Source organism: Mastigoproctus giganteus, chromosome 4, assembly GCF_048544385.1.
Source record: "Mastigoproctus giganteus isolate SK-2022 chromosome 4, ASM4854438v1, whole genome shotgun sequence".
Classification (NCBI taxonomy): domain Eukaryota; kingdom Metazoa; phylum Arthropoda; class Arachnida; order Uropygi; family Thelyphonidae; genus Mastigoproctus; species Mastigoproctus giganteus.
This window is the reverse complement of record NC_143578.1, coordinates 222,939,837-222,961,875: the sequence shown is the minus strand read 5'-3', so window position 1 is coordinate 222,961,875 and position 22,039 is coordinate 222,939,837. Positions and strand designations below refer to the sequence as shown.

At 36.5% G+C, this 22,039-nt stretch overlaps 2 protein-coding genes across 6 annotated transcripts in view; both read right to left on the bottom strand.

Annotated features, from left to right (window-relative positions):
• LOC150087433 (neurocalcin homolog) overlaps positions 1-22,039 on the bottom strand; it is a 165,229-nt gene that overhangs the window by 96,463 nt on the left and 46,727 nt on the right. The gene's annotated exons all lie outside the window — the stretch shown is intronic.
• The window catches only part of LOC150087432 (neuronal calcium sensor 2), a 104,757-nt gene that overhangs the window by 35,991 nt on the left and 46,727 nt on the right, over positions 1-22,039 (bottom strand). Inside the window, exon 1 of one of the 4 annotated variants that reach the window (XM_090371181.1) lies at positions 1,451-1,635. The exons of 2 other annotated variants lie outside the window; for them this stretch is intronic. The gene's annotated coding sequence lies outside the window, so the exon portion shown is untranslated. Of the gene's footprint in view, positions 1-1,349; positions 1,636-22,039 lie in introns of those variants that run through there. One more of the 4 variants, XM_090371180.1, reaches the window with a different exon arrangement.

Genomic DNA, 22,039 nt, shown 5'->3' with positions numbered 1-22,039 from the left:
ATGACTTACCTAATGATTTTCAACTGATTGAACCAGCTAGACAGAGTACACTGCAACAACCAGCTTCGATTGTATCATCCAAAAAGAAACAAAATTATATTTCGGCTCACCGTATCTTGTTGTAGACCCTCCACAAGTTTCAACAGTAGAAGAGCATGAAATCGTTACAAGAACATCAAACATGGCCGTAACTCTGATAAAGAATTTGAACAAAATTTTCTGAAAAATACATTTGGAGCTGTTTGCAACTGATCATGGTATGAACATGATGTAAAATTGTGCATCCCAGGCAGAGGCGGATTTAACGGCACGCGCCCGCCCTGGGCCCCGACTTCTGAAGGGCCTACGCAAAACACCAACAAATTAGTTGAACTAATATGTTCAACTATTAGTTCAAAACTTTGTGTTTATATTGCTATTATTAATTATATTATACATATATTATATTCAAATTTTATTGGAAATAAAACATTAATAGTACATAATATTTTTTATTTATTTAAAAAAATGGTTAACATGTATTTTTATTTTCCCTGTCTCTCTCTTTTTTTTAAGGGGCCCAATATTTTCTTCTGCGCCCGGGGCCTCAACCCGCTACTGATCCCAGGAAGTTATCAGTTACTTCTCTTAGAATTTCCAATTGCAGACGTAACGACTATGAAGGCTTGTAATACTTGTCGAGCATCTTTCATAAAGATGCTCTTCCAGCATTTTCGAAGAGGAATGGTTTCGTTTATCTGCTATTCCACCTCATCTTCCAACTAAATCCCGACTGGATTTAGTGCGACTCATTTCTCCTCGTATACCACTCATTCAAATTAGAAGACTATAAGATATGGTTTCGGCCAATACAGATTTTCGGGCCTAGTTATAAATATTAAACGTGTTCGGGTTCTTTTCATTCCTAAAACTCTTTAACCTCGTTCAAGCCAAGGATGTTTTCATATAAAATAAAACATCTTTCGTGCGTAAAGGTACACACGCTGTTTTAGAAGAAGTGTCTGAAGAACATATCATGATCGTAAATGGAGAGGACACACCAAGAAAAAAATAAATAATAAATAAGGTGTTCACCTATTTATTTTTCTGTAATAATACTTATTACACTTTATAGTGTAATAAGAACTTGAATATATTTAACTAATGTCTTTATCAGGGTGGAATCATATAATTTAGTTATATTATCATATATATTATTCTCAATACGGCCGAGGCTGTCTAATAAATATATATATATATTTATTAAACAGTTGTCTCATATATATATATATATATGACAATGATCAAGACTAATATGCTGATAAAATCCGCGATGGGCAAGTACAAAGTGAACACATTACTCGTCCTACCTTGTCCTAGTTCTTCACAAATGTCAAGCCGATGGAATTTTCGCTGATAGTCATTGGATTTACTGAATCAACAGGTACCTGTCGGGACCTAGTACGCTTACCTGATGCTTGTGTGGAATTCAGCTTATGTAACTAAAACTGAACGATGTTCCAAAATTAAGCAATTGACGCTTAACTGCAAGGTCAAACTTTTATCTAGAGAATACAGAACGAAGCTTGCAACGTAATTGTGGTGATTATATTTAATAACACGCCTCAATACAGCAGCGTTTCACAGTTAACGCCTTCGACCCACACACTCACAGCTCGTCTACAGACAGTAACTACTATAAGCATGAGAAATCGTTACTTCAGACCAAGATAATTTTCATGTATAATTTGCAGGCTACATAATGTAGATGGCGCTACTCTGAAAAACAACGCTGCTGGTCACAAATTACACAGCAGTACCAAGACATTTTCAAAAATAAAAATGTTTCCAAGACATTTTTTGGAATTTTGCACATCGTGGCCCACCTTTCTTTCTTTCTTCTTCATGTTTTATATATTTTTCCCCCGTAAAAATTATTTCCACTGTTACATTAATCCCTAAACACTTCGGCGCGAAAGGTATTATGTACATTTCTACCAGAACAACAAAGATTATTTAAAGACACTTTTTTTACAGAAATTAACTATTGTTTATCGGTCTAACACTCAAGTGATACAGTGTTTAGTGTCAAACGATACCCTATCTCCGCGTAGTATACATTGTGGGTGTGAAACAAAACACTGTCAATGCCAGAGGTTTAAAGGTATGTGGATTTTGTACTCAGTGGAGGCTAAGAAAAGTAACGGACAATAATCATGTTGGGCAATGCACAAAAATTTAAGGGCTATTTACAAATTATGCATTGCGCGATTTAAAAAAAAAAAAATTTGAACACGCCCCCCGCGGAACAACAACTTTTCCAATACAAATCGCAATCGCATTATTTTCTGACGAGAAAGCCTGATATGAAACATTCGTGCGTCCTGTTACACCATTTGCACTGTCACCCAACTCCCATGTGCTACCTAACTTGAAAATGGCCACTTATGGGTTTGACTGCTGATAAACTCACTGACTAGCTTACTTCCCCCCCCCCCCCCCTTTTTCTCTTGAAACTTTTAGCTTACGAGTAGAGCTACTCGTAAACTATTGAAGAAATCTATATTTTGTTTTTCATGATGAAAATATTCGGGGAAAAAAATTATACGGCTTCTCCTTGTTGTACTAATCATAGAGTACAACTGCGGCTGGTCGATCACTGCATTTGCCCTGCTAAGCACGATGCCGACAGATGGACTGTAATCTCGTCTACGATATATTCAGTTACATTACAACCCAACACAACTGACGATGTTACTTGAGACTAGGTCTATACCAAGAGCCGTGCCGAGGCTCTTGCTTCAGGTTAAAAGCAGAAAGGGGCGCCAACGTTGCCAGAAGGGCGAAAATTTTCATCCTTGCCTCTGGTACTAAAATGGCTCGGCACGGCCCTGTCTATACTACATCACGAATCACAGTTCTTGGACTTGGCCTCGGTACTTCTTTTGGTAACATATAACTCAAAATAAAGTTAGCTTTGCAAGTTATTTCGGTGACCCATCCACTTCTAGCTTTTGAGTTATTTTGAAATTATTATTTTTTTTTCAATGAAAGGAGAGAACTTCCCGAATTCACTAGGATCCAATAGCATCTCTTCACAGTACAGAAATTGTGCATGTCTTATAATAGCGGTTCTATAAACATATAAAATATTTATAAAAAGAGTAACTCCATATACAGTATTACAGAATAAATTTTTGTAAACAAGAACACTTGACATCCTTTCAGGCAATCATCTGAACTATTCTTTTAGGGAGCCCGAAATCTATGATCTTGGATTGTCTATTTTTGGGAAGGGGGAATGAATCCCGAGCATTTTCCCAGGTGCACCCCTGCATCCTTCCCAAGAGTATGAAATAATATTTGTAATAGCAAAACTGAAAGCGGATTAACACAAAGTATATATGAACTACTTACACGCTGTTATTATTGGCTGCAGGTAAGAATTCTCTGCAACCCAGTCACTTCTAGCTTTAGAGGCCTCTAGTCATAATTGGGCAAAACAAAATAGGACACTTTTTTTTTTTATTAGCATATACTTTTCCAGTATTTTTCTGAACAAATACACTAATTATAAAGGAAAAAAACTATTTAAGGTCCAGTCCAAATGACCCCAATCCCCTCCCCCCAGCTGGTATTTGTTCCACATAAATACATAGCGTATTGTTGCTTGTACTGTTCATAGATGAAGGGCACATGTGTGGAAGGGGCGATGGGTTATCCAATAGTCTGGCGTAGACTGTAATCAAGTCACTTGTTTTGAAATGTTTTAGTGAACAAAATTATTTTTGAAAAAAAAAAAAATCTGTAATCTCATGATTACAGATTTTACAGATTGTAATCTCATGATTACAGATGTGTTATACTTCTATTCTTTACTTTTCATCGCAACTTTGACTATTTATCCTGAATTCAAGGTAAATAGCTGTGTATCCTGAAATTTAAAAGGGGTTTCAGAAAGCACAACTGTTTGACTTTGCTTAGAGTCAATGCCTTGCCTCTGCTTGCCGTAAGAAGTATATAATAATTACGTCTTTATTGTTGTTTATGATTTACAGCGGGAGCGGGCAACCTTTCCCACAACATCGTTTAGTTAAAAATAAACAAGGTCTCGAGATCGACCTATCACATTTTTGTATATGCGTGTGTTATCTATATCTACTTTTTAAGAACAAAGAGTGGTAAATAATGCAATATTCTATAAGTACTATACAATTTAATTAACAAACAAATTTTGTAATACAGTAGACGCTGCCTACTGTAATCATTTCGATGAAATGAGAACGCAACTGTTCACTGATGCACAGCGGAAATGTGCACATAAAAAGGTGGATGTGGACAGGAAAAAACTTGAATATCAAGTAATAAAAAAAAAACTTTAACTGTTCACTGCTTTTTCGGGATCATTAATAAAAATTAAACTGTCACAATTTTTCTGGAAATCCATACAAACCATTAAATATTAAAATCAAGAATTAGAAAAGGGTTAATGAACTGTTGTAAAACATTCAGATAGGAGTACAGACACAATACTTTCTTTCACGGAGTAAAGCCGCTGACATCCATACGAATTGTACAAAGCAAAAAAAATTACAATTATTATTAGTACACATCTGGGGAAAAAAAAAAACAGAAGCCTTGATTACAATTATTATTAGTACAAATCTGGATCAGGAATTCATAAATGTGATAACTTTTACTTTAACTGTGATCATAAAACGTGACGTACACTTAAATACAATACTTTTTTTTTTTTTAATGTGCAGATATATTTTTATATATTTACCGACCCGTGAGCATACGTGTTTTCACTGACTGATATGCATGCTGCGCGAGCTGAAAAACACTGAATAACTCTGTGAGGTCCAACACCCCCACCCTCGATCGGCCAACTACAGCTTCAATTGAAGACAGAGTAATATCATACTACTCTGTGATAGAAGAAACTGTTTAAATTGAAGCTGTAGTTCTAAATATGTAATCTGTAAGCTGAATTACTCCAGTTTACAAAGAAATAAAGGGGGGGGGAGCGATCACCAATTGACCTGCATCCGGATCCACGTGATCTAAATATGTCATAATCTACATATAAAGTAATTATTTTAGTTCTGCATTTTATACGGAGTGTAAATATGAAGTGTCTTTTAAAAAATCGATAATATGCTAAACTGACTGCACCTTTCTTTGCTTTCGTGCGCATTCCATAATAAAATGAAGCAAAAACGTGCTATAATATTTACTTAAAGTTTTTATTAGTTTTATGTAGAAAAAGGATCCAGATTACGATAAGTAACGGTTTTTTGTTTTTTTTTTAATGAACGTATGTGGGGGGCGCATGCATAATTTTATTTATATACATAATATATAAGTAGAAATATGTGCACATACACACTTTTTTAATTTTGTGCCTTTAACAATTTTATTAACTGCAAAGAAAGGACTAATACTTTCACGTTTATAACTTTTTTTTTTTTTTAATATTTTGAGCGGAATTAAAAGTGTTTCATTGAAAATTACAAAAAAGTATTCTCGATTTTCAAATTTTTCATTAAAAAAATTGCATATAACAAACAATACAATCCATTAACAAAAGTTAAGGCATTGGTAAACCACAAATGAAATAAAAAAAAATCATTTTCCAGAAGTAAAGAAATTTGGGTGCCCATAATGTGCTACATGGCTGTTTGGTATGATTCGGGCATGACTAATGCCAGGTTAAGGTGGATTATAGTTTGTTGCTTGAAGTTTGTGCTATTAAAACTAAGTATTTGACACACTTATCTTTTATAATACCTTTCGTATCAGCTAGAACTATATCGCTGTGTGATATAGTTCTAGCTGATAAACATGCCCTCTCCCCATGTGCCTTAGTTAAGCCAAGACTCTCCCACAAACCATCAACCAACCTCAGTATCATAGCAATTATCATTAACAGGAGTACCATCACTTCCTTCAAATATTAAACTTTAACTTGCACATAACTGAGAGCTCTTCAATGCATATTTACACAACTGCAGAAAAAATAGAGATGCAAATTTCCAAAAGTGTAAGTAATCGGGAAAAATTCAGATATACATTAAGCTGTTGCACATAAAACTAGGTTTCAGTGTTGAGCCCAATGTTTATAATGAGACTGACAGTATAATACATCTACAACAAGATCTGGAAAAAATTAGTTACACGGGCCAATAAATGGCAAGGGAAGGTGATGTGGGAAGTTTTTGTTGATGATTCTGCTCAGATAGTGAAAAATGAATGAGTATTTTGCATCTACATTCACACATGAGGAGTTATTCCGGAAGGGAAATGCCAGACAGTTATCAAACTCTGGCAGGGAGCTAAATGATTTTGTAATAACTGAGAGAAAGGTGGAAGAGAAATTGCTGAAGTTAAACATAAGGAATGCACCCAGGGTGGATGAGAGCTATCCAGTTACATTAAAGGAGGCAACAAAGGAAGTAGCAGTCCCTTAGCCATGATTATGAGGGCATCCTTGGACTCAGGGGAGATCCCATGGAATGGAGATGTGCAAATGTTTCCCCAATTCACAAAGGGGGGAATCAAAAATTGACAAGAATAATTTTTTTTTTTTTTTTTTTTTATGTGAACCCCAAACACAAGATGTATTAGATCCTATAGTACTTAGTACCGTGCTTGGATTGGAGGCTGAGAAGACGAAAGAAGATATTTGTTGACAATGGACTTGAACTTCTGTAGATTGTAATTTTCAGGAAATACGTATGAAGGAAGGTTGTTCCAGAAAACAGCAGTTGAATGAATAAATGAGGAAGATGAAAAGTTGGTTCTGTGGGTTTGAAGTTGGACAGTAAATGGATGTTGGTTGGTGGCAGCACGTGTTCAGACTGTTTCGAAAGAGAGAGCGGGAATTATAGAAGCCAATTCAGAAGAACAGTGCCCATGGAAGTATCTGTAGAAGAGGCATGCAGCAGAAACAGTACGTCTATGAGAAAGCGAGTGGACTCTGTTAGAGATGAATCATTAATTAACCTAACTGCCCTCTTCTGAATGGAATCAAGAAGCCTGAGAGACGTTTTGGGGGCACCACCCTAGATGTGGGAACAGTATTCCATGGCAGGGCGGATTTGCGATTTATACAGAGTGAGCAGCTGTTTGGAAGAAAAGTAATGCCGAGAGCAAAAGCCAAGTTTTTTAGATGCAGAGGAAGCAATATTTGTAATGTGCTTGTGCCAAGAGAGATTAGAGTCAGGGTAATCCCCAAAAGAGATATATCATTTTGCCTAGAAATCGGAGTGTCACTACAGATAAGCATAGGAGTAGAAGAATCCTTTTTGCGAGATATAAGACAAGACTGAGTTTTAGAAGGGTTGAAATTAACTATGTTGTCTTTGCCCCACTGGAGAATTACCTGAAGATCAGCATTTAAAGATTTTCGAGAAGTTGAAGCTGATTGAGCAGGACAAGGTTTCTCAAAATGGAAAGTGGAACGCAATGTGCTATCATCGGCAAAACTATGGATAGGATTTCCAGTCAATGGAAGAAGGTCTTAATATACAAGAGGAAAAGAGTGGGGGAAAGAACTGAACCTTGGGGGACACTGGCATTAGTGGAGAAGTTAGAAGACAGAGAGACATCTACCATCACCCTCAGTGAGCGATCAGAGAGAAAACTGGATAACCAATTACTAAAAACAGTTGGCAAACCATAAGATGGAAGCTTGTTTAGAAGACCTTTATGCCAAACACGATCAAAAGCCTTTGAGATGTCAAGAGCAACTTGTGTTTCACCAAACTTTTCCATTGAATTAGTCCATAAATGGGTAACATAAGGCAGAATATCACCAGTGGATTGACACTGACGGAATCCATACTGGCGATCATTGATCAGACAGAAGGTTTCTAGGTAGTTTAAGAGTTGGCGGTTAACTGATTTTTCCATTACTTTAGAAAGAGTAGAAGTAATTGGAATGGGACGATAATTGGATGGGAGCGTTTTGTCACCCTTTTTAGGAACTGGCTGGATATGAGCAAATTTCCAAGCAGAAGGAAAAACACCTTTCAAAAGTGAAAAAAGGCGGCAAAGAATAGGAGTAAGTTCAGGAGCACAGGTTTTTGGAACAAGTGGAGAAATACCATCAGGACCTGGAGCTTTCTTAGCATCAAGATTCATCAAAATCATTCTGATATCCTTTTGACGGAAGACCACAGGAGGCACTGAATGGAGTGTGTTGGGAATGGTGGGAGGTGTTTTACCAGATCATTAATACATGAGCTGGAAGAAAAATGGGATGCCAGCAGGTCAGCTTTATCCTTGGCTGAAGTGACAACAGAACCATCTGGTTTGGACAGAGGTGGGAGCAGAGATGGGCAAAAGTTGCGGCCAATAGCTCTGGCAAGAGACCAGAATGCTCGGCTACCATTAGGGCAAGAAGCAAGTTTTCTACTCTTAGCCTGTTCAAACTCTAGTTTGGACTGATTAATAACTGCTTTACAATTGTTGCGAGCTTTGGTGTAGGCAGAAAATGAAACTGAAGAATTAGAAACAAGCCAATTACGATATGCAACATTCTTCTCTTGAACAGCCTTAGCACATTTATTGGAAAACCAAGGTTTAGATAAAGGACGAGATTTTAAAGTGGAGTGTGGGATAAAGGATTCCATTCCTGCAAGAATAATTTCACTGACACGATCTGAGCAAACGTTGACATCAGAAGTTTTGAAACAGTAATCCGACCAAGGAAAAAAAGAAAAGAAGTCATGCAGGTTGTCCCATTTTGCATTCTTGTAATGCCAAACAACACGAGGTTGGGAATAGCCATGAGATAAAGGTTCCACTGGAGAATAGAAAATCACCAAGTTGTGATCTGAAGTGCCTAAAGGACCTCTCACTTCGACCGTTACAGACGGTTAGTTTAACCGTCCTGTTTAAATTACACACCTGTTAGTTTAACTTCTGTTCCAGGGAAAATAATATAGTCACTGGTTAAAGAAGAACTGCAGGATCATCTGGAAAAGACTGTAGTTATAGTTCAGACCAGGGGTGGCTCGTCCGTAGGCACTGCAGCATCCCCCAGTTATTTAAATCTAGATATATACAGTGAACGGAGTTATATAAAATTTTGTGAAGAACAATGCAACAAATGTATATTTTTATTAACAGGACCCGCATATAGTGTTCGCATCCTCTATTTCCAGTAATCATTTCAATAATAAACGAATAAAAACACAAAATCGTTTCCAACTTTGAAGTTTAATTAACTGGCCTCACTGTTTGCCAGGCAGTGACACATTTTGCATTCCAGTGAATATCTGGTAGTTGATTGCCATTGGCAACTTGCCAACATACATTTTTATAGGTGAAAGGAATCAGTCACTGTAAAGCACGCAGTGCAGATTTCATTGTTGACCATGATGGGTGTGTAGCCACAATGTCAGTGTCTTTTTGTTATTTTCCCGAATTCCCATTAAATAACTAAATAATATCAGTGTTAAGTTAATATTCAACATTCAATTACAGACCTGTAATTATGTGATTACAGCTTAATTGCGAATTAAGCTTGAACTTGGTAAGTTGAAGTTATATTACGAGGTGATGTGTAAGTAAAAAGTGATTTCTACGACGTGATTTTGTGAAATTTGATTGGATCATGGCCTCCATGCTTCCCCATGAAGTAAATCGTGTTACAGTGAATAAACTTCAGCAACTTAGTTTTTCACAATTATCTCTCCAAGAAAAAAATGTCATTAAAAAAGAAGGCTGCCCCACACCAAAGATTCAAATTTCTCAGCAAGGAATAAGTAATAATAAGAAATATATTTTAAGAAATAAGATTATGAAAAAGCATATGACAATGTAAACCGGGAAAAACTTTGGCAGGTTCTACGTGAAGAAAATATCCCAACCACCCAACTCCGGAAAGCGATCCAAAGCCTATATAAAAACTCAAGTCTGTATGAAATATTCTAATGGCCAACTATCAGACCCAATTAACACTAATAAAGGAGTCAAACAAGGATGTGGACTATCACCAAATTTATTTAATATCTACACATCAATAAAATTCTTAAAGAATGGAAACAAACAATTAACAACAGGAATAAAATCCAAACTATATTATATTGTTGTTATTGTTATTTGGTTTTTCAGGAGCATTAGCAACTAAGGCCATATTGCTCCGGGATATGCGGTGGTTATTCCCTGACCTTTCCGCATCCTCCGTATTTGGTGGTGACGGGCTCGAACCCTGGTCTAATCAAGAAGCGTGTGCTACGCACTGCTGCTCCTTCCCACCTGGCTACGGAGGCGCCACTATATTATATGCTGACGATCAAGTTATAATTGCAAAATCCGAAGATGAACTACAGATAGCAGCAAATGAACTTAATAAAATAGGTAGAAAGTACGAGATTAAAATCTCCACCTCAAAAACAAAATCAATGGGACTACGTGGAAAAAACATACAAAGAGTCAAAATTGATAATGATGATAAAATAATAGAACAAATATCTGACTTCACCTATTTGGGAAATCTAATATCAAATGAAGGGAAAGACATCCACACTAAACTACAAAAATATAATAAAATGAATGGAACAATTAAATGCCACTTCGGAAAACAAATGACAACCGAAACAAAATTACGACTGCACAACATCACTTCAAAATCAGCCCTCTTCTACAGCTGTGAGACTTGGGTCATAAATAAGAAAGATGCACACAAACTAGAAGCAGCACAAATGAGATTTTTAAGACCATTATTAGGCTTTACAAGACTAGACCACCAAAGAAATTTAGATATCTGCGAGAAATTAAAAGTAGATAACATAGTAAATGACATAAAATGGTATCGGGAAAACTGGATCAGCCACATAGAAAGAATGAACCCAGACCGGATCCCAAAATTAGCCTTTAACTACAAACATACAGGCAAGAGAGATGTTGGTCGACCAAGACAATGATGGCGAGATCAAGAGCTACAACGGAACAGGTCTTAAAAGACCTAAGCCGGACCAAGTTCATGATGATGAAGAAATATATTCGCAATTTTAAAACTGAATGGTACCAAAGGAAAAGTTGGCTTTGTGGTTGTGAAGTTAAAAATGCATTGTTTTGTTTTCCATGTTTACTGTTCTGAGGTGACTTAACATGGATAAAAAGTGGCTTTACAAACATAAACAGAATGAAAGAAAAAACTCTTAAACATGAAAGTTTGAAGAAACATATTGATAATGTGATTTCACTATCGCTTTTAGGAAGTGTAAACATTAAAGAACAGCTTAGTGAAGCCTACAGACTTTCAATCTGCAAACATAAGGAACAGGAAAGTTACCGAGAATCGTGAGGTATTATCTAAAATAATAGACTGCATTAAATCTTGTGGATAGGTTGAAATTCCTTCATATGGACATGACGAAAAAGACGATTCTAAAAATCCAAGAGTATTCGGAGGATTAATAAATTTCGCCTGTACATTAGATTCCAATTTAAAGAACCGTTGAGAAATTAATGCAGCATTTAAAGGCATTTCAAAAACTATTCAGAATGATATTCTTGGCTGTTTGCTGCAGATATGCCGGGATGAAATAAAAAGAGAAATTCAAGAAGCTTCATTCGTATCTGTCGTGGCTGATGACACAACAGATGTTTCAGAACATATACAAATGGTAACTGTTCTGAGATATGAACTGAATGGAGACATTTTTGGGGTTTTTTTCACTCCGGAAAACAAAATGGCAGATGGAATATCGAAGTGCATTCTAGATCAGTTAGACATAATCCTTGAAGGAAATACTCAAAAACTGGTTGCTCAGACATTTGATGGCACAAGTATGATGAAAGGCAAGAAAGGAGGAGTTCAGGCTAAAATAAAAGAAGTGTACAAAAATGCACATTTTATTCACTGCTATGCACACCAATTGAATCTGATGATGAGAAATGTAGCAAGTAGTACCCGAGCTCAAGAATATTCTTTTTGAACCTCGTGTCGATACCAACGTTTTTCTCAAGATCACCATAGCATCTCTCTGTTCTCAGAAAGAATACGCACAGCCATGTTGCTCGACCTTCCCCTACAAGATGGAACTTCAATATACGCACAGTGAACAGCGTTTATGAAAATTTTGAATCCTTAAAAAATTGCATGGAGGAACTACAAGCAACAGCAAATGCAGATAAGATGATTTCAGAATCTTGAGTAATGAAAAATTCCAGTTCTGGTTAGAACTTTTCCATCAGATAATGCCTCACGTGGAAGTTATTTATAATCAAATGCAATCTCAAGAAATTGAGGCAGTTAAAATACATGTATATATAGGAAACTTTAAGAATGCCATTCTAAAAATCAGGAATTCAATGTACAGTCAGTCCTCGTATAACACGTGTTTGCACTACACGAATTCGATCATACACGATTTATAAATAGGGGAATGATATCTTATATAACACGAACCGAATTCGCTTATGCATATTATGGCAGTCGAACGCAGAATCACCCCAACCGAACGCAACACGATAGGAATGAAGAGAAGATTCTGAAAATGTATTTATGTTTTTTATATCAGTGAAGAGGAAACATATTTCATAACGCAATCGGTATAATCGCAAATACAATTAGATCAAGTTTACTACCAGTTTATAACAGATTCCACTAGCAGAAACGCAACTGGAAATTGTTTTTATTGTTTTATGGTAGTAACCCCTAGAAATGTGCTTTAGTAAAATGTGAGGTGTTAATAGTGTATCTCTGCCTTTACGGTGTTGTTTATTCAGTTGCTTTATGTGTATCAAGCGTGCCTCCTTATTTTGTAATTGTGCTTTATTCCCTAAAAATGAGTAAAATACTTAAAAGTGTGAAAAGGAGGCGTCCTGGTGAAGACTGCAGATTCACAGAGAAAAACAAAAGCAATATCGATAAACAGAGGCGGACTGAGTCAAAAATTCTTACCCGGGGAAATTTATAGTGGCCTCATACTATGGTTTATGGCCAAAATCACACTGGCCTCCGGCCCACCGGGGGTTTCCCCGGTAAGGCTTATGGCCAGTCCGCCTCTGTCGATAGAGAAAAAATATGAAATTGTGAAACGCTTTGAGCGAAATGAAAGACCATGTGATATTGCACGTGCTACAGACCTAAATGAGGCAACGCCGAGAATTCCAAAGAATGCAGAGAAAATAAAAACAACTTTCATAGTAGGAACAACTCAAAGTGTAATTAAAATCCATTAGATTAGCATTAGCATTAGCATTAGTAGAGGCATATGATGCAAGAAAGCAAGCTTATGCAGCATCAGCCAAAAAAAAACAAAACACACCACTCCCATTTCACCCCTCCGTTCGCTCGAAATACCTGTCCAGTTGAGCCTTAAATTTGTTTAGGCTATCAACTTCAACAACAAGTGATGGAAGTCGGTTCCACCAACCAACCACCCGCTGGCCAAAGGCAAATTTCCGCACATCTATCCGACATCCGTCCTTCCTCAATTTGAATTTATGCCCTCTGAGGTGATTATTCTGAGCAAGATGATGAAGATTAAGGCACAAAGAATTGGAAGAGATGGAACAGGTGTCATCTGTTTCGATAGAAAATCAAACAAAAAACAAGTTTGATTACGATAGAAGCAAAAGCTTAGCAATATTTTATTACGTAATAGTCGTAATAAAATATGTACGTATTTTATTACGATTATTTATTGTTTGGTAATGTTTTGGTTACAAATGTGTGTGTGTTCAATCTTTGGTGGTCGGCACCTAACCCTATTTTTCCCATAGGGCCTGTTGTTTATATTGCACGATTTTGCATTGCACGAGGGTTTCTAGGAACACAACTATCGTGCTATACGAGGACTGACTGTACTGTGAAAATCCTTCAAAAACACTCATGATTGAAGCAAAGAAAGTATGCAACTATATAAGTGTTGCATACATCCGAACGCTGCCATTCAACATTAAAAAGAATAAAAATATTTTTAAGGAGCACTATGAATCAGGAAAGGCCAAATGCTCAAGCAATGCTCTCAATAGAGAAAAGCTTGGTCAACCGTGCACCAAACTTCAATGAAAAAGTTATTAATCTATTTTCAACAAATAAAAACCAAAGAATGGATGTTGTTTTTAAATAAAAGTTCAAGTCTGTTAATGGTAAATGCCTAAACCATTTATGATTTGCAGATGATATTGTGGTCATAAGCCAAGATCCCAAAGAATTAGAGGAAAATCTTAATCAGTTATGCAGAGTTAGTAAGGATTTTGTACTAAAGATGAATATGGCTAAAACAAATGTAATGATGAACAAATATTCCATAGAAAGGGATATAATGTTTGAAGGAGCAATAATTGAAAAGGTGGAGTATATACTGATCTGGGACATGTCATCAGCTGTAATAATGATAAATGGCTGGAAGTCATGAGAAGAATAAATTTTGGATGGATAGCATTCAGGAAATATAGTCACATACTGAGGAGCAATATCCCAATTTGTCTGAAACATAAAATAATGAACCAATGTATACTACACACCATAACTTACGGAAGTGAAACTTGGACACTCACCAAAAAAATGGAAGAGAAGCTGAGAACAACACGGTGAGGAATGGAACAAATTATATTGAGAATCAGACTGTTAGATAAGAAGAGAAACATACGGATCAGGCAGCAAACTCAAGTAAAGGACATTCTTATCAAAACTAAAGAACTAAAATGGTCTTGGGCAGGACACACAGCTCGAAGACATGATGACAGATGGACTAAGAGAATAACAGAATGGTACCCAAGAGGAGCCAGAAGAAAACCTGGAAGACAACGACGGAGAGGGACAGATGAAATTCATGAGTCTGTGGGTAGTAAATGGATGGCCATTGCACAAAACAGAAGGAACTGGAAAGTTGCTGGAGAGGCCTTCAATCTGTAGTGAATTGATAATGGCTGATGATGAATGATGAATGAATGGTAAATGTCTAGTTAATGTTTTGTAGTATTTTTAACTTGCTTATTATTATTACTGTGTATGTCTACATGTCTTATAACCAAGGCAATTTAATGTAACTTTAAGCCACAGCACCCCTAAACGTCAGAGTCACGAGCCACCACAGGTTCAGACACAGCATAGTCTTGTCTGACCAATTTGATTGTATACTATGATGTGATCACAAAAAAACTGGATGAAAAAAATAATTTTGATATCATATACTTGGATTTTAGGAAAGCTTTTGATACTGTTGCACATGGAAGACTACTGTACAAATCTGAGCAGTGTGGCATTAAGGGCAAGTTGGAGCAAAGGATAAAAGGATGGTTGAGTGAGAGAAGACGGAGAGTGGTAATCAAAGAACACTGCTCTTCGTGGACTAATGTTATTAGTGGGGTTCTCCATCAGTCTGTGTTGGGCCCATTGTTGTTTTATATATTTATCAAAGATACTGATGAAGGTATAACAGGCTTAACGTCCAAGTTTGCAAACAATATGAAGGTTGGTAGGGTTGTTAATGACAGTACGGATGGTACACGACTACAACAGGATCTAGAAAAGTTGAGGAGATGGGCTGAGAGGTGGCATTTGAAGTTTAACATTGACAAATGCAAAATATTGCATATGGGTAGCAGGAACTGCAGAGTAACATACCCACTGTGTGTGGTACTACACTAAGGATAGTGGATAATGAAAAAGACCTGGGTGTAGTTGTGCAGTCAGATATGAAGTTTTCTGAGCAGTGCAGACAGGCTGCAAGGGTAGCTCATGGGATCTCGTCAATGATATATAGGAAATTTGCTAGCATGGATAAGGAGGTGATTATACCCTTGTACACAGATATAGTCGGGCCACACCTTGAGTACTGCACACAGGCCCGGAGGCCTCACTGTATAAAAGATGTAGAGCTGCTAGAAGGAGTACAGAGAAGGTCAACGAGATTAGCGAGTGGAACAAAGTTTTGCTGTTACAACGATAGGCTTAAGTTCTGCACATTGCTGTCTGGAGACTAGGCACCTGTGAGGTGATCTGATTGAGGTGTATAAGGCTTTGAATGGTTTGAGCAAGCTCAATGCTGATGGGATTCTTCCTCTTGCTCAGATTTCACACCTGATGGGGCATCAATTTAAATTGAAGAAAGACAGTTGTAGAATAGATGTGCAGAAATTGTTCTTTAGCCAGCGGGTGGTTGATTGCTGGAACAAACTTCCATCTGTCGTTGTGGAAGTTGACAGCTTAAATAAATTCAAGGCTGAACTAGGCAAACTTTTGGAGTGAATGGATGGGTGATATGGGAAGGGTTTTTTTTTTTTTGGCTGGTGCTAAATAAGCTTGCTTTCTTGCATCATATGCCTCTACTAATGCTAATAACCATTTAAGAAATGCTTGTATATTGAGGCCTGGGTGCACTGCATCCAGCACATCTCCATTTGAATGGCTCTGATTATAAATACCATACCAGCTTGGTGTGAGGATACTAACAGCCATGCAAGTGCAGTTTAGTGAACGTTATAACTGGAATCCTCCTAGCAAATCATTTGTGTATGAATGGGACAGAAGTTTTTTGTGAACTGGATGTACACAATTGACTAGCATTATAGCCAAAGTAGCTTATGCGCCATCAAACCTCCATATCAACAACAATTGACTGGCAAGCATGGAGCAAGTGATGTTACAGAACTAGTAAATGTCAGGGACAGCACCCAAGCTAACATCATTTTGTTTATTTTTACGGTACTATAAAATAAGAGCAACAATGACTCAATATGTCCTATGTTTTAATCAAATTTTAAAAACACAAAAGTGTTACCTCAATTTTTTCTTCATAGGATTCCTTCTCTACACAACTCTCCAAACCAGACTTATTTTAGACACGATTTTAAAGTGATTTAAAATTATATAAATTAAAATACTATTAAATGTGTTCAATCCTCTTAGTCCATGAATGATTGGACACCCCCCCCACCAAAATCACAGTCAAAAGCCCAACTCAACTCCAGACCTATCCAATCCCCCGCAATCTCGAATGACTGAAGACATTATGTCAAAAATTAAAAATAAACGTTGCTAAAATTATCATGGAATATACTAAAAAACTATGATCATAAAAATAAATAAGTTATGATGAAACAATTTCCTAAAAAACTTCCTTCCTTCCTTAAGGGGGACCAAACTTTTCGACATATTGTCATGTTCACAGGAAAGAATCCAAATGCACGATGTGAGTATTGTTACTATACTTGTTACTACGTACGCACGTAAAAGTCCACGAATGCGAGATGAGAAATGGTTAACATATATTAATTGAGTTACTTAGTATTGGCATTTCTAAGGTTTCTGCAATTAAAAACTCTGTGTAATTGTGTTGAACGCTCAAAACCTTACCATCATCAAACAGGAAAATGTGATCCTCGTTTATGGCATGGAATAAAAGTTCAGATGCCGTGGTCCTTACTGCCCTAACCGACGCAGCATGTTGTTTCCACGTACGAGGAATCGCAATTTCCACATGGAATATTATATACTACATTGTGCATATCTATGGGGGAAGTGTGGAGTACAGAACGATTTTTTAATATGGATTGCATTGGACATGATATGGGACCTATTCAATAATAACACAGTTAATATAAATCAGACCAAATTTCCAGAAATAGAAATTTTTAATTGAGTTAAAGTTTTAGTTCAAGCAAATTACATCTCCTTCCAGAATAAAGTGTATAGACAAATATTCGAGTTACCTATCGGATTAAGTCTGAGTGGTCTTATTGCTGAAATATATTTAAATAAAATTGAACAAATATATCTGTCACCATTTTTACTTTAGATTACATTTTATGAGAGATATTTAGATGACATTCTCAACAATGTACATACACAGTTAAAATTCACATCGGAGAATGAAGATATACAGACAAATACGATTAATTTTTAAATTTTTACGTTAACAAGAGAGAAAGACAAATTACAGTTCAAAATCTACCTTAAGCCTACAAATACAGGGATGTTTTTACACTATACTAATTATCATCCTTTCACCTATAAACATTCCATTATGACTATGTATATAAAGTGCTTAGCATCATAATACACAGCCATTTCTGTATAAACAGAAAATTTTTAAGGTGGCATCGTTTTAGGTTATATCTCATATTGTGAATACCTTCACAACGAGTTGCCATGATATTGCACTACTTCGAATAAGTAACGCTTCACCTAAGGAGAAGACTAGTGTTACTTATTCTCAGATAGGTACCACCACCCAGACAGCACTGTTTCAGGGCTATTTGGCCCTTCGTCAGTGAGTGGGTAGGTACCCAAGTGATGCAATGATGGCAAAAACAGTTATGAAGTATAACTCCACAATATGAGAGATGCCTGATGGTGTATGATGTATTTAGACTAAGGCGCATTTAGGGCTAGAGCCTCAAGCTGCGAACAAATTTAGACTATGTATATAAAGTGCTTAGCATCATAATACACAGCCATTTCTGTATAAACAGAAAATTTTTAAGGTGGCATCGTTTTAGGTTATATCTCATATTGTGAATACCTTCACAACGAGTTGCCATAATATTGCACTACTTCGAATAAGTAACGCTTCACCTAAGGAGAAGACACAATATGAGATATAACCTAAAACGATGCCACCTTAAAAATTTTCTGTTTATACAGAAATGGCTGTGTATTATGATGCTAAGCACTTTATATACATAGTCTAAATTCGTTCGCAGCTTGAGGCTCTAGCCCTAAATGCGCCTTAGTCTAAATACATTCCATTATGTTAAATCAGTTTACAAATGCATATAAATATTCAACAACTCAGACTGCATTTGATAATGAAATTGATGAGATCACACAGGTTTTTAAACGAGATATTGGCTTTATACCATTAGCAATATTAAGCTACAGGCCAAAGAAAGGTTAGATAATACAGGTAATAGCAATGCAATTAGAAAAAAACACTTTATTACAATTCCATACATTCAGCAAAATGAACACAGAAATTTCATTCCATATTAAAAAATCGTTCTGTACTCCCCTCTTCCCCCATAGATATGCACAATGTAGTATATAATATTCCATGTGGAAATTGCGATTCCTCGTACATGGAATCATCCTTTTAGATATGCATCTTAAACAACATGCTGCATAGGTTAGGGCAATAAGGACCACTGCATCTGAACTTTTATTCCATGCCATAAACGAGGATCACATTTTCCTGTTTGATGATGCTAAAGTTTTGAGCGTTCAACACAATTACACAAAGTTTTTATTTGCGGAAACCTTAGAAATGCCAATACTAAGTAACTCAATTAACATGTGTTGACCATTTCTCATCTCACATTCGTGGACTTTTACATGCATAGGTAGTAACAAGTAGGGAATACTCACATTGCACATTTAGATTCTTTCCTGTGAACACGACGATATCTTAGAAAGTCTGGTTCCCTTAAGGAAGGAAGGAGGTTTTTAGGAAATTGTTTCATCGTAATTTATTTATTTTCATCATTGTAGTTTTTTAGTATATTCCGTGATAATTTTACCAATGTTATTTTTAATTTTTGACATAATGCCTTCAGTCACTCGAGGTCATCAGGGGATTGGATATGTCTGGGGTCGGGTTGGGGCTTTCAACTATGATCCTGGGGGTGTCTGATCATTCAAGGACTATGAGATTGAACACATTTAATAGTATTTTAATGAAGTTTATGTAATTTTAAATCATTTTAAAAAATCGTGTCTGAAATAAGTTGGGTTTGGAGAGCATGTAGAGAAGGAATCCTATGGAGAAAAGGTTCAGTAACTCTTTTGTGTTTTTAAAATTTTTACAGTACAAAGTTTCTGTATTATTGAACAATTACTACTATCTTTCACAATTCTATAAAGAATGCAATTTCTCCTTGCTTTATTAAAATTTACATGTTTACTTGTCAACTGAATATCTCAAATGATGGTTCATTAGAATAAATGTAAGCAAAAATATTCCAGATTTGTTGATGGTCTGTTCAACCATTTCAAGATGAGGATACATGTACTGTGAATTCATATTCACGCCACCAGGGATGAATTCTTAGGCAACCAAACATAGCCAATAAAGACTTAGACTGCCCTACCATCAATATCCAGATATTCCTCCGTTGATAATCAGTCACATCCTATCTATGTGGCAGGTGTCAGACAGTTATAAATATGCCTGTAGGCCTTTGAGGAAACAGCAGAACAACAATTAGTCTGTCTCTGTGTGATGTTTTAATGACATGTCCCTAGGTTGACAAGTTGTTGATATGATTTACAAATGGAAACAGAGTAGTGCTGAACCCATTACAAAACGACCTGTAAAACCTCTGAAGATGATAGAATGTGATAAGAAAGCCCTACAAAGAATCGTCTGCTCAGAACGGGTTGACACACAAACACACCAGTCCTCAGTGACCCAACTGGGACACTGTATTGCTGCAGTATTACACTGCAGCAATACAGTGATGCTGATATGTACTGCATGATATGGGTTACTCTGGTTGTACATCCATCCACAAGCCACTAATTACCCCAAATAATGCCAGATACAATCTAGCTTGGTGTGAAGTCTACCATTCTTGAACCACAGACAAATAAAAAGCTTTGCTTTGGAGTGAACAGTCATGATACGTGGTCTACCAACCTAATGGTTGTGTCTGGGTATGGTGGATGCATGAAGAAAGTTACCTGCTGGACTGTATCGTCCCAACAATGAAGTCTGGCAGAGTCTGGGGCTGTTTTTCATGGTCTGGCCTGGGACCACTGATTGTTTTTGACATCAACACGAGCATCAAGGCGTATCTAGATGTATTGGACAATAATGCATTATGTACTTGTATGTTATGGCAGCATGTTGGGAAAAGTCCATACCTGTATTAACAGGGAAATGCTCCATGTCATACTACTTACGTTGATGGACTGGTTTGAGGAAATGAGCATCAAAAAGTTTAACTGGCCAACCCAGAGCCCCAACCCCATAGAGAACCTCTGATATGAACTGGATTGTTAGAAGCATGTGAGGAGAAACTGCCCAAAAAACAAAGCTGAGCTGCTGACTGCTTTAAAGGCCAAATGCATATCTACAAATAGGGCAGTGGATCACAGGTAAAGCACAACACTATTTGAATTAACTGTGGCAATGCTAATTGCTATTGTTGTTTAGGAGCATAAGGGCCTATAACCAAACTGTGCCTGTCACATATCCTAACAGATATTTAATATAAATTAGAAAAATTGATAGAGCAAACCCTCAATTTTGCAGAGTAATGGGGAATGGTGGTGTCCATTACTGCTGAATGTACATTAAACTGAAAGATGGTTGTGGACTAATTGTGAAAGGCCAGCGACCTGTTATTGTTGAATTTGACGTTAAATTGAAGGATGATCTCAAAAAAAAAAAAAAAAATTTCTTTTTACTTTTTTTAAAAACTCTGTACCTCACATAATTGAAAATTTAAGCAGTTACGCTGTGTGTGTGTGTGTGTGTGTGTTAGAAACACTAAAATAAAAGTGACCATTAAAAAGCAATTTTCATTTCCTTTGAGTTTATTGGTTGATACATAGTACACAACAGAAGATAATTTACCGTAACTGTATAGTGGCGCCTGGAAAAACTTTGTTCAGAGTCAGTCAAAATCTTCAGAATGAGATTCCTTAAAAACTCCTCAAGTGTAATCTTGCTATCTGACTGTTTTTACATGTCATATTCCTCACAGATGTGGAGGAAAAAGACTTATGAGTCTAACTTCTCTAACAGCTTCTATTTCTGAGCAACATATGTATATAATTTCTCTTTTCGCAGGGACCACAATGACAGGCTGTAAGTGAGGTTATAATAAAGAAACAGGGCAAAGACAAGCACTTAATGATATGATACCGAATTCGTAGTTTTCCTTATTTCATGAGCACATTCAACATGTGTTCTGTTACTAGCATCATTTTTTTGTATGTTAAATCCAAAGACCATAAAACAGAAGGTTTACTGTTTAGATAAAATCTGAGGATCAGTTAATTAATTAATTTCAGAAAATAAAAAAATTCACCATATTTAATTTCTTTTCTAATAATGTGCTGTAATATCAATAATGCAGGCATTTA